Here is a 12,619-nt window from a genome sequence, read left to right on the forward strand (position 1 = left end):
GTCTGTTGTGCTGTTGAATAAACGTTGATCTTAAGTGTTGATTCAACATCACTGTGCTTATCGAAGTACTGTAAATCAACGGCCAGGTTAAATAAACCAAATAAACCATTAATTGAGACACTGTTGAAACAACGTCTACTACAATGATTTAAATCCACATTCGTGGTTCAAATATTTGTCAGTCAGTGAGGCATGTTTTACGGTAAGCATTTAGAATGTAGTGTAACGGTAGCGTGGCCGAGCGGTCTAAGGCGCTGGATTTAGGCTCCAGTCTCTCTGGAGGCGTGGGTTCGAATCCCACCGCTGCCAAAGGGCAAGTTTTAATTGCGCTGTGTGAAGTGCTCTTTCCTTATAGGGCGGCAGTGTAGCATAGTGGCAAGGCTCAGGGTTGCTGGTTCGATTAACCACCGGGTTGCATCCTAAACATCAGTTTGTTATTAAGCAGCTTCAGGAGTTCGTAACGAGTTGATCATTTGAATCAGCTGTGTTGGAGCCGGGAGAGATCTAAAACATGCAGGACAGGGGGTACTCCAGGAGTGGGTTGGGAAGCGTTGCCCTAGGGTAAGGTATTTAACCCAGAATTTCCTCAGTAAATATCTAGCTGTATAAATGGACAACATGTAAAAAATTGTAACCTGTTTAAGAGGCTCTGGTTAACAGCGTCTGCTAAATGCCAATAATGTAATGCATTTCAATAATTATAATGCATTAACTTGGCTAAGCTACATCAAATTCAAAAATTTGCAATCCGTCAATGGACAAAACATTCAGTATCTACACAGGTTAAAATACATGACAACACAATGACTCATTGCAAGAAAGATCTTTTTTTCAGTCATTTTTCTGCTGTGTTTGGAGTGAAAAGGTGTGTAATACTATTCATGTTTTTATCATGGCAATTTTGAATTAAAATGCCAAATTACAACAGACATATTACAATTAATAGAGTTCACATACTGAAATGGCTCTAAAAACGCATTAGTATCAAGTTGATTCTCTTAGATAAAAACACTAAGTGTCAAAGCTCACTCCGTTCACTCATTTCCATTTACTGTCTGAGTTATTGGAGGTGCTGTTTTACTGGAGTTGAAACTAAATCCATATCATTTGAGTAGAGTGCAGGTCTTCCACTCTGGTGGATACCACACTGATACGTTGGTAATGAATCCAGAAGCGTTCAGAACCATGATAGTTCCGGATGGTCTCTGTGATCTCCATCCACATCTGAACTGGAGTGCCTGGTGGAACTGGTCAGAGGCGGCAGTGTAGCATAGTGGCAAGGGGCAGGGCTTGTGACCGAAAGGTTGCCAGTTCGATTTCCCCACTGGAGCACTGCTTTTGTACCCCTGGGCAAGGTACTTAACCTGAAATGCCCCAGTAAATATCCATGTAAATGGGTAACATGTAAAAAACTGTAACCTATGTAAGTTGCTCTGGACAAGAGCATCTGCTAAATGCCAGTAATGTAATATGTAATGTAATGGTCAGCAACCTCCTCTTTGAACCAAGGTTTCCATTTGGTTCCAGTTCCCCCCACAGCATAGCATGTTGTGGAAACAGACACTGGAGGGAAATGAGTTTACCCACAAGCAGCACAACTAGGACAGATGTTTAGAACAGCCTAATGTACAAACCAAAGCTATTCTAGCTAACTTGTGTCACCTCAGCTAGTCTTGTTCGAGGTGGAACACCTGCCTCAGTTAGCCCTAGCTGGATCTGAATATATACTGATGTAAATACAGCTCAGTCTCAGTCTCTGTTGGGGCTATCTCATAACAAACACAGGATGAAACTTAAAGGAGATACATTCCTACAAAAAGTCTTAATTGTATATAATTCCACGTCTGACTTAATTACGAACATTTCAAGAGTTCCAAACAACAACGGTTCAGTTACCTGAGGTAACTACAAAGGTAACTACTAAAGTTAGCTACATCTGCTGAGGCTAAAATTTGTTGTACTGCGCGTGAAGGGTGTAAGTTATTGCGTTTGGCTCATGCTTAAACACATAAACATGATAAATCATATACAAATAACAGTACAATTGATGAGAAAACGAATTATTACTCTTAATACATGATTTATTCTTATTTGTTAAGCACTTGTCATTTTGTATACCACTTGAAATTTGTATAAAAAACTGCTGAAGTATAAACACAAACCAGTTTTATTTCAGTGAGGAAAAAATAAAATAAAGTTTAAATGTCTTTAAAACAGGCTTGAAACTTATGACTGTACCATTCTGAAGTGCAAGGTGGTTCATAACCTGGGGGCCTGCAAAAAATTGCCGAGTCAGCATTTTGTTTAATGGCATGTTGGGGAAGCACACAGAAACCTTGGGATGCTGACCTGCATGAGTCATTGTTTTTGGTATTGTTCAATGAATAAAATCCTTCAATGCCAATGACAGTAGCACCACAGTAGTGCTCCTGACAGAGTTTGTCTGCCAGTAATCCTGCAGAAAGGAGTCACGGCTAAAATGGAGGGGTGTTTTCTTGTGCCTTTACAGGGAAGAGACAGAGCCAGGCTGTGTCCGTGACTATGGCGTGATGGAGGCTTTTGGATATGTCCCTGCACAGCGGGATGAGTACCTCAGGGAGCGATTCGGCGACCAAGGCCTTTCTGAGAGAGTCACGGCACACCTGGAGTCAGCCAGAGGTCTGTACCTCATGTGCCGAATCCCAGCCGTGTGCCAGATAACAGCTACTGTCCTGGAGCGTCTGCTTAGCGCCAGCACCGCTGTTGGCGGAGTTGAGATGCCCCGGTCCCTGACCGAGGTATACTGCCACCTGCTGGCCCAAGCGGAGAACTGCAGCCGAGACCTCATACTGAAGCTGGCGGGGCTCGCCTTCGTGCACCTAGAGGAGGGGGTGCCTCTGTTTTGTGAGGAGGAGCTGAGGGGGCGCAGCCTCGGCCTGGATGATGCCTCTTCATTCTCCAGTGTCTTTTTGGAGGGGTGCGGGGTATCAGGGGAGAGGACCTACTACAGCTTTGCCCACCCCAGTCTACTACAGTACTTTGCCGCAGTACACGTGTTTGAAGAGTGGAGGAGGCGGGATGTGAACATCCTGGAGATGGACGAGTGTAGGGAGAGGAAGAGGCTGATAGAGGAGCATGGTAAGAGCTGGTACAGGTTTGAGTATTCGTCGGATGACTGCACTCCAGATGAGGGGGACGGGACAGCCGTTCTGTTCGACGTCCTGAAGAGCGCGGTGCGGAGGGTGTGCCGGGCCAGCAACGGCGGGCAGCTGGACCTGTTCCTGGGCTTCCTGCTCGGGATCACACAAGAGCCCTGTCAGAGACTCCTGCAAGGCATTCTGGGATGGGAACCGGGACCGGATGGCCTGCCAAACCTCGGGGGTGTGAGGAAGATCGCGGCGCACGTCCACAGGATGATCCGGAAGCTGTACAGCGCCCCCGAGAGGTGCGTTGGCCTGGTGTACTGCCTGAGCGAGATGTACAGCAAGGAGGAGGAGGTGGAGGAGATGCGTGCTGCCAGTCAGAGCTCCGGAGCACCCCCGGCTGGCCGTCTGGGGCCAGGCCGCTGCTCGGAGCTGGCCTACGAAATGCTGACCTCCGAACGGGTCGTGGATGTGCTTGACCTGGGGGCGTACGATGCGGATGTCAGGGAGCAGCAGAGGCTGGCTCCAGTGCTCCGAAACTGCAGGAGTGCCATGTGAGTTTTCGTACGATGCCAAAAACCGACAGCCTTTTATGTGGCACAGTTTTCTAATTACAGTTGGTTTAGCCTTTGGCACACTGGATCAAAAGCGTCCTAAGTTGAACAAAAGGTTCAAACTTTGGACTCCTACAGAAAGCTAGGAACATTAAACAGTGTGGTATAGTAGTAGGGGGCAGGGCTCATAATGGAATTAGATTACTGGATAAGAGCAATAAGAGCTAAATGTCAGTAATGTAATAATGTAATGTAATGGAAATTTCTTTACAGAGGCACAGGGCTTGCAGGTATTTGGATGGTGAAAGATGAAGCCGCCCTGCTTTTTCCTTTGCAGAATGACCTTACATGAGTGTGACACGGACACATGGTGTGAAACCATAGCCTCTGTCCTGAGGTCGGAGAACTCGCCCCTGAGGGAGCTGGACCTCAGCTGCAGCTTCCTGGCAGACCGGGCCCTGGAGCGTCTCTGCGATGGGCTCGCCAGTCCACACTGTCAGCTGGAGGCCCTCCGCCTCACGTCTTGTGTCCCGGGGGATCGTGGGGCCTCGAGGCTGTGCGCTGCTCTGTCCCAGCCAATCGGCACGCTCCTGACGCTGGACCTGGGCTGCAACGCCCTGGGTGACGCCGGGGTGGAGCGGCTGTGCGCTGGCCTGACAAGCCCCCACTGCAGCCTTCAGAGGCTGGGGTGAGTCAGCCGCAGGCCACCTCTCTGGTTTTTACATTACATTACATGACATTACGTTACATTACATTCATTTAGCAGACGGTCTTATCCAGCGTGACTTCCAGCACAAAAGAGCAATAGTGTATCAATCCAAGTTGAAAGATCAACAGTGTCAGACCAGGCTAACAACACTCCCAGGCCGGTGAGTTTGAGCATAACACTATTCAAGCCCTACCACAAGTTAACCTGTGCAACCTGACTGGACAGCCTAGAAACCAAGGGAAGCAAGGTACACGCAATCATACATCACGGTCACTGAATCACAGAAGCCACAACATGTACGCAAAGTAAACAGCAAGTAATACAGGTAATACAAGTAGCAGGTGTTAGGGTGTGGGGATTGAGGTGGGACTGGGATACACTCTGAAGAGGTGGGTCTTCAGTCTGCGCTGGAGGATGGCCAGCACTGCTGCTGTCCTGACTCCCGTGGGAAGGTCATTCCTTGACTGAGGAACCAGTACGGACAGGCATTGTGTCTGAGAGGAGGGACCCCAGACAGGGGTTTTTAGCGCCTTTCCTATCGTGGGAGGATCCTGAAACCTTGGGGGGCTTTCGCCTGCCTCTCTCCTCAGGCTGTCAGGCTGCCACATCACAGAGCGAGGCTGTGCTTTTCTGGCTTTAGCGCTGCGTTCGAACCCCTCATGCCTGAGAGAGCTGGACCTGAGCTGCAACCACGTGGGGGACATGGGAGTGAGAGCGCTCTCTGCTGGCATGGAGGACCCTGCCTGCCAACTGCAAAAGCTGCTGTGAGTAGGATAAAGAGTGTCTGTGCTTTGCTCCTCGTTTTCTCTTTACTCGTCTCTGCACTGGCCATTGTTCTTAGAAAACATTTACTGAGGGAGGGCAATCTCACAGAGAATGTGTGTGTACTTGTGAGCACAAATGCAATCACATTTCCTCATCTCCACAGTCTGAGGGAGTGTAATCTCACAGGGGGCTGCTGTGGCGATCTGGCCTCAGTGCTGCGTTCACCCCACTCAGAGCTCATAGTGCTGGAGTTGAGAGACAACGACCTGCAGGATTCTGGAGTGAAAGCGCTCTCTGCTGGACTGGAGGACCGCAGCTGTAGGCTGCAAACTCTCGGGTGAGGAACGCTGCAGTTACTTCATTTGCAGGGTTATTGTCATCTGGGCTCCTCAGTCATAGATGTGGTCCCAGTATCAGTGTTAGTTCTGTTTAGAAGAAGGACGTTGTGACGTTTGAGTTTATCTCCTGCCCGATGACAGATTTTACGGCAGGCTAACATTGGCTTAAATTGGCTGCTTCATTAACCTGACAGCTGGCTCGTTAGCCGCCGAACTCTTGATCCGCTGTCCCCATTAATCCACTAAAGCCTGAGGGTGCCTCCAGCTGAGACGCCCCGGGAGAGACGCCGCCGAAAAGACAGGGAAACATACTGTCTCATGCTTATTTGCTCTGGAGAAGGTGATTTTCACCAAGGGGCATCTGCCAGTTTAGGGCGTGCTGCTCAAGTCACGGTTTTACATGAATGTTTAATAACTTAATAATTTCATAGCTTTATTTCCAGATGGAGAATATGAAAAGCTATTGGTATAGCGTGGTGCCGTTAGGGAGTGGTTAGGCGACTTTGCTTTGTTACTGATGGGTTTTAGGTTCACGTCCTGGTTTGGGCATAGGTGATGAGATACTAAACCTGAAAGCTACAGTGAACATTCAGCTGATTAAATGGATAGCATGTAAACTGTACATGCTGTGATTCAGTTTGGATGAGGGCAGCAGCTAAGCTAATAAACGCTAAGGCTCCTTTGAGATGTTTTTGTTTTCATCCCAGCCCTTGTGGTTTGAATAGAAGCTGTTCTCCCTCTCCCTTCAGGCTGTCAGGCTGTTGTGTCACAGAGAGCGGCTGTGCTTTTCTGGCCTCGGCTCTGCAGTCTAACCCATCACACCTGAGGGAGCTGGATCTGAGCTACAACCAACCAGGAGACTCAGGAGTGAGAGCGCTCTCTGCTGGCCTGGAGGACCCCAGCTGTAAACTGGAGAAACTGCTGTAAGTTCAAACTACTGTGAGCTTGAGCTGTCATGGACGTGGAGTCATTACCAAAAGATGCTCTTTAACTCGGATACTCATATGGCGGCCTCCCTTCCTCCATTTTGGCTTGGTGAGCAAGCCATCTTTTACCTCAGCCAACACCAACCTGCAGTAGCCACCTGGCCAATACATGGTGGCCATTTTGTGCTGGAACTCTCAGCACACACCAGCTGAGATGGAAAGGGAGGAGTCATTACTGACTGCTGCAGCTGTGCAGTAAAAGAGGGATGTGTTCCATATGAGGGAAAAGCACCAGCTCTGCTGAGGGCTGCCTTCCTCCCATTCATGGTTAGTCATTTCCTGTCTCTGTGGGTTTCTGGCAGTGTGGACCATGGCGGGCCAGACAGGAACACTCTAGGACTGAAGAAGTGTAAGTCTGCCTGCGTGCCTTCATGCCTGTCTGCCTGTCTGCCTGCCTGACTGCCTGTCTGTCTGCCTGTTCAGACTACAGCCTACCCCACTCCAAACTGGTGAACTGGGATAAATGTAAAAGAAATTCAGTTACAGTGACAGACAGACACACACACACACACACACAGTCATAAACACACTGATCAGCACAGGTACACTTGATATGGAGACTGGCTCTGCCAAACAGACTGGCAGTCTGACCGTGGTGCTGTGCTCCCTCAAATTTCATGTGAGGAAATGTATATGACCCCCACTCTCTCACCCTATTTTTATTTGTAGATGCCTGCAGGCTTTCTCTGGACCCTAACACGGCCCACAGGCAGCTGCAGCTCTCTGAGGAGAACACCAGGGCGGCGCTGTTGCACGAGGAGCAGCCCTACCCCGATCACCCGGAGCGCTTCGAGGGGGACCACAAGCAAGCGTTGGGCGGGGAGGCCCTGAGCGGGGTGCGCTGCTACTGGGAGGTGGAGTGGAGCGGGAATGTGGACATCGGGGCGACCTACCGCAGCATCCGCCGGAAGGTGCCGGAAGAGGCTCCGGAGATGACCTACGAGTGTGGCCTCGGGTGGACAGCGGGGTCGTGGATCATCAGCTGCTCGGTCGAGGGCCACGCGGTGTGCCACTGCCACAGGTACACGGCCACGCCGGCACCGCCCTCGTCCTCCCGGGTTGTGGGCGTGTACTTGGACTGGCTGGCCGGCACGCTGTCCTTCTACAGCGTGTCCTCCGGCCCACCCTCCCTCCTGCACACCTTCCGCACCGCCTTCGCTGAACCCCTCTACCCAGGGGTCGTGCTCGTCGGGTACGGCTCTCGGGCAAGGTTTTGTCAGGCCTGAGTCACCACCCAGGCCTGCTGCAGCAACAGTGTCGGGTTCGAATACCCATTCGAAACTTGCCACTCTGAGTGCAGGGCATGAACCAAATCACCCTGTGGCATCTGGGCGATGACCAGGCAGTGCCAAGCAAGCCGGAGCTCATTAAAATCTCCACTGAGCCTGCACTGTAGCTCAGATCTTACCTTAAATAATGTATTCAAACCCATTCCAGTCAGTTATTTTAATTATACATTTCAAATGTAATCTATTTATATGACTTTGCTGAGGCAGTTGAGGTTAAGCTTCTTTCTCAGGGGTACAGCAGCAATGCCTGCCTGTGATTCCAACCAGCAACCTTGTCGCTAAAAGCCCAGGTCTCCATCCAGAACAGTCCCTGACATATGAGGTGTTTAGGCCAGTTTTACAGCCTATCTCTCATATTTTGCCTCCATACTGACCTGAACACTCTGAAACTCAGTGCTTTCTGCACAGTGCGTAAATGCACAGCAGTTAGCTGCTTAAAGGCGCGCATTGGCAGGGCCCCTTTCATCCTACCACGCGCCTTTGCATGGAGATAAACAGCGGAGTCCGTCCGTGTTTCCCATGATCACTCGTTTCACAGTCTGCAAGCACTGGTGTCCTCAGCTAGCGGGATGTGGAGGTGGTGTGTACATGTATACAGCTGCAGCTCATACTGCCGAGAGAGGTGGGAACTGTGGGTGTTCGGTTCTGTGGGGCTGTCTGCTGTCTCGGTGTGCAGTGCCGCAGTTCTGCTCGCTGGTGTCCCATCGTAACGGCCCGCTCTGTGGCCTGAACCAGCAAGCGTAGTTCGGTGTGGAGCGTGGGAATGCTGCTTATTTCTCTCGAGGACCAGCCGTCTTCATACTGCTGCTGCTTTAATATATTTATTCTGCCATTGATTTTCCAACCATTTTTGATTGTTGCTTGTTACACTGTCTGCTCATTGTAACCCTGGAGTTTCCAGACATCATGCAGTATAGAAAGTGTAGCAAAGGCTGTACGGTGTTATAAAGGGTGTAGCAGTGACTGTACGGTGATATAGAGGGTATAGCAGAGATGGTGTACGATGGTATAGAGGGTGTAATAGTGTAGGGTGTTATAGAGGGTGTATCAGAGACTGTATAGGGTGTTATAGAGGGTGTATCAGAGACTGTATAGGGTGTTCTAAAGGGTGTATCAGAGACTGTATAGGGTGTTATGGAGGGTGTAGCAGAGACGGCATAGGGTGTAATAGAGGGTGTAGCAGAGATGGCGTAGGGTGTTATAGAGGGTGTAGCAGAGACGGCATAGGGTGTTATAGAGGGTGTAGCAGAGGTAGAGGTGGATTAGGATGGTATAACCATCCTTTGCTTGCATACAGTGATGAAAGAGCACAGTACTGAAACAGCGGTCGTGGATGTTGCTTATTGATGTATATTTTTTCTAATATGCATTTCACATTTCTCAGTTGTGATGGGATTGGTGTGCAGTTTTCAAGGCTGAGGGGTGATAAGAAGGGAGACATGGGGGAAACGCTGATCTCCTCAGTATTCTTACAGTGTGTTGGCATGGCAACAGTGGTTCCTGCAGCCAATCTCAAGGCTCCTGGAGCAGCCTCTTTTAGGGATGTGTGTGTGGGGGGTGTTCATCAAGCCCCCTCCCTGCTTTTTTCAGTCTCTCTTTCACACATTATTCACGCACACACACACACTCCATTTCTCTCTTTCTCTCTTTCACACACGTTCACTCACACACTCCATTCCTCTCTCACACACACACACTCTGCTACGTTGGTGCACCACACACCCTGCTTCTTTCTCTCTCAGCCCCCCCCATCACACACACACACACACACACGCGCACACGCACACACACGCACGCACGCACGCACGCACATGTACACGCACACTCCCTGTCAGAGACTGTAGAGGACAGGTGTCAGGTCTGTTAGAAATGGAAGAGGCTGCTCTCTCTGGTCTCTCTTCCTGTGCAGGATTCTCTGTTCGCTCTGCAGTGCCCTTTATTGTTAATAAAGTTTAAATCACTCCTGTTACTCATATGTCTTACCAAGGATTTAATCTATTGTTCTCTTTGTTTGTCTGCCTGGAGGCCTGATGCTGTGAAGCTAAGACAAAAGGCTTAGCCATGTCCTGGCAAATACCATTATCACTGGAACCAGACTGGCTCATCATACCCCTTTGCCACTGTAGAGTTGGAACCAGGCTGGCTCATTATACCCCTTTCCCTCTGTAGAGCTGGAACCAGGCTGGCTCATTATACCCCTTTCCCTCTGTAGAGCTGGAACCAGCCTGGCTCATTATGCCCCTCTCCCACTGTAGAGCTGGAACCAGCCTAGCTCATTATACCCCTTTCCCTCTGTAGAGCTGGAACCAGCCTAGCTCATTATGCCTCTCTCCCACTATAGAGCTGGAACCAGGCTGGCTCGTTATACCCCTTTCCCTCTGTAGAGCTGGAACCAGCCTAGCTCATTATGCCCCTCTCTCGCTATAGAGCTGGAACCAGGCTGGCTCGTTATACCCCTTTCCCTCTGTAGAGTTGGAACAAGGCTGGTTCCTTATACCCCTTTCCCAATGCAGAGCTGGAACCACTCTGGCTCCTTATACCCCTTTCTCACTGTACAACTGGAACCAGGCTGGCTCATTATACCCCTTTTCCTCTGAAAAGCTCTGTCTCTGTTTTCTCTATTTTAAATTATTCATAAACATATTGTAATATGTGTGAGCGTAACTGTGATTGAACCTGAAGGACACAGTATGTGAGTGGGCAGCAGGACTGTGTTCTGCCATTTATGTGACTTTGACATCATAATGTGTAAACCAAGATCTGCTGTATATGTGTCTCTCATGAATCAAATTGGATTTGATCAATCTTTCCAATAAAATAATAATAGCTAGTCATCTGTCTTGCTTTCATTTAAAATGAACATGTGTGTGTGTGTCAGATATAAAGTGTTAAATAGATTTTGATTAATTCCCACATTTGCTGAAAATTTCCTGTTTACATGAAGTGACCTTCAGCTTTTCATCAAACCAGGACAATTATGTAAACAGACAGTTTGCTGGAAATAATCAGACAAATAGATGTTCTCATTACATGCAGCTGTCATTCTAAACATTAAACAATAACTATCAGTTCACAGGTTACACATTATAACTTGGTTGTGTAAAATGCAGAATATCATTTTTTTCTATTAAAAACAAGTAAGATTTTTATTAATACATTGCTCATATAACAGAATATACCACCTACATGCTGTTTGTGAAGTTTAAATGAAATATTTGCCCCTCTAAAGCTGAACTTCTTGACGTAGCTCCTGCTGACATATGGAGGCATTTGGAACCCACTGGATACCAGGAGACGTCTGATCCATCAAACGATCTGAATATTTACTTGGTATTCCCCTCGGCAGACCGAACATATGCCTACATGCAATTAACACATATTTAATATTTATCACATTTGGACGGGCAGGAAATTTTCCCCTCATTTCCTGATGAAGTGTTGGAGCATCGGGCTGGCGATCACACTTCTGAAAAATAAAAAACATCTCCAGCGATGTCTTGACAAGGAGGATGAAGTATTAAATTATGCAGTCATTCATTCAAAATGTGGAAACACCGAAGCACCAAAACTAACTTGGACAATGAAAAGGTGTCATATGTATTCAGCAGCAATGTGGTGTAGTGGTAAGGAGCAGGGTAGTAGTGAGGTGTAGTGGTAAAGAGCAGGGCAGCAGTGTATTGTAGTGGTGTAGTGATCAGAAGCAGCAGTGTAGCATCATGGTAAGGGGCAGCAATGTAGTGTCCTGGTAAGGAGCAGGACTCATAAGCCAAATGTTACTACTTCAGTTTCCATGTGGAGCAAGGCCATTGTAGCCTTGAGCAAATTACTTAATCCTGTTTGCTCCAATAAGTATACATCTGTATGAATGGGTGGTGTATCAGTTATTCTTAGTGACTCCTAGTGAGGGTGTAACCAAAGCCAACGTAACATTTATTATGAAAATGTAACTACTGTTTTTTTAACTGAAGCTGAGGGTATTGCCAAGGTTTGAAAATGTCACCATTAATATCTGATCAGAAGAAAGAAATTACTGTAGTAGGACCTCAGATGGACCTCAGATGTTAGATTCATCACCATGTGCTCGTAATGGTTACACACAGCACAAGGGAGCTGTTAACCCCGGAGTGTCGACATAAATCACAGTTACTCTGGGGTGCACTCAACGAGGGGGTTCAGCTCACCAAAAATTCCCAGTGCATCTGCTGCTGCCCAAACATGCCATTATACTGGTAGTCCTGTTATCTGTTATTGGGAAATTATTCCACAAATATGCCAGTATACTGGTATTTATGTTGTCCATTGTTTAGAAATGATTCCCCCAATCGATCCATATACTGGTGGTTCTGTTACCTGTTATTGAGAAAATATTCCCCATATCTGCCAGTGTTCTGGCGAATCTGTTGTCTGTTAATGAGAAATTATTTTCCATATCCCCAAACAAATGACTCAGTAAGGAATTTGGAGAAGAATCACTGTGTCATTAGGGCCATCAAGTGATATGATCAGTCAGATTGTCTCTGTATTGTCACTGATATTGCTCAGAATTGTGAGATTGAAAAAGCAGTGTGCAGCATTTTTTGGCATCTTTCTTAAGCACTTTAATATTGAGGTGTAATAGTGTGACAGGGTAATTCCTGTGCAGAAATATGCGTATCTGTGTTTCCATAGTATGAACATAATTGCATGGTTTACGTTTGCTTGGCAAGCGGAAGATATTGCCCTGGCTTGGGAGCTCCAGATCACTGCAGGTGCACTGACTGCGCCCTTCGCTTTATTAGTTTGGGTTCTAATTTGAGCCGAGATGAGGAGGAGCAGGCCGAGCTTGCTTCACACTTCCTCTTCCTCTCCACTAATTA

The 12,619-nt window shown here is 47.9% G+C and overlaps 1 non-coding gene across 1 annotated transcript; it reads left to right on the forward strand.

Moving 5' to 3' along the window:
- Positions 1–227: 227 nt before the first annotated feature.
- trnal-uag lies at positions 228–309 on the forward strand. Its single transcript has one exon. It is a non-coding gene; the product is annotated as a tRNA-Leu (tRNA).
- Positions 310–12,619: the final 12,310 nt, after the last annotated feature.

The sequence above is a fragment of the Megalops cyprinoides genome, chromosome 1 (assembly GCF_013368585.1).
Source record: "Megalops cyprinoides isolate fMegCyp1 chromosome 1, fMegCyp1.pri, whole genome shotgun sequence".
Lineage (NCBI taxonomy): Eukaryota > Metazoa > Chordata > Actinopteri > Elopiformes > Megalopidae > Megalops > Megalops cyprinoides.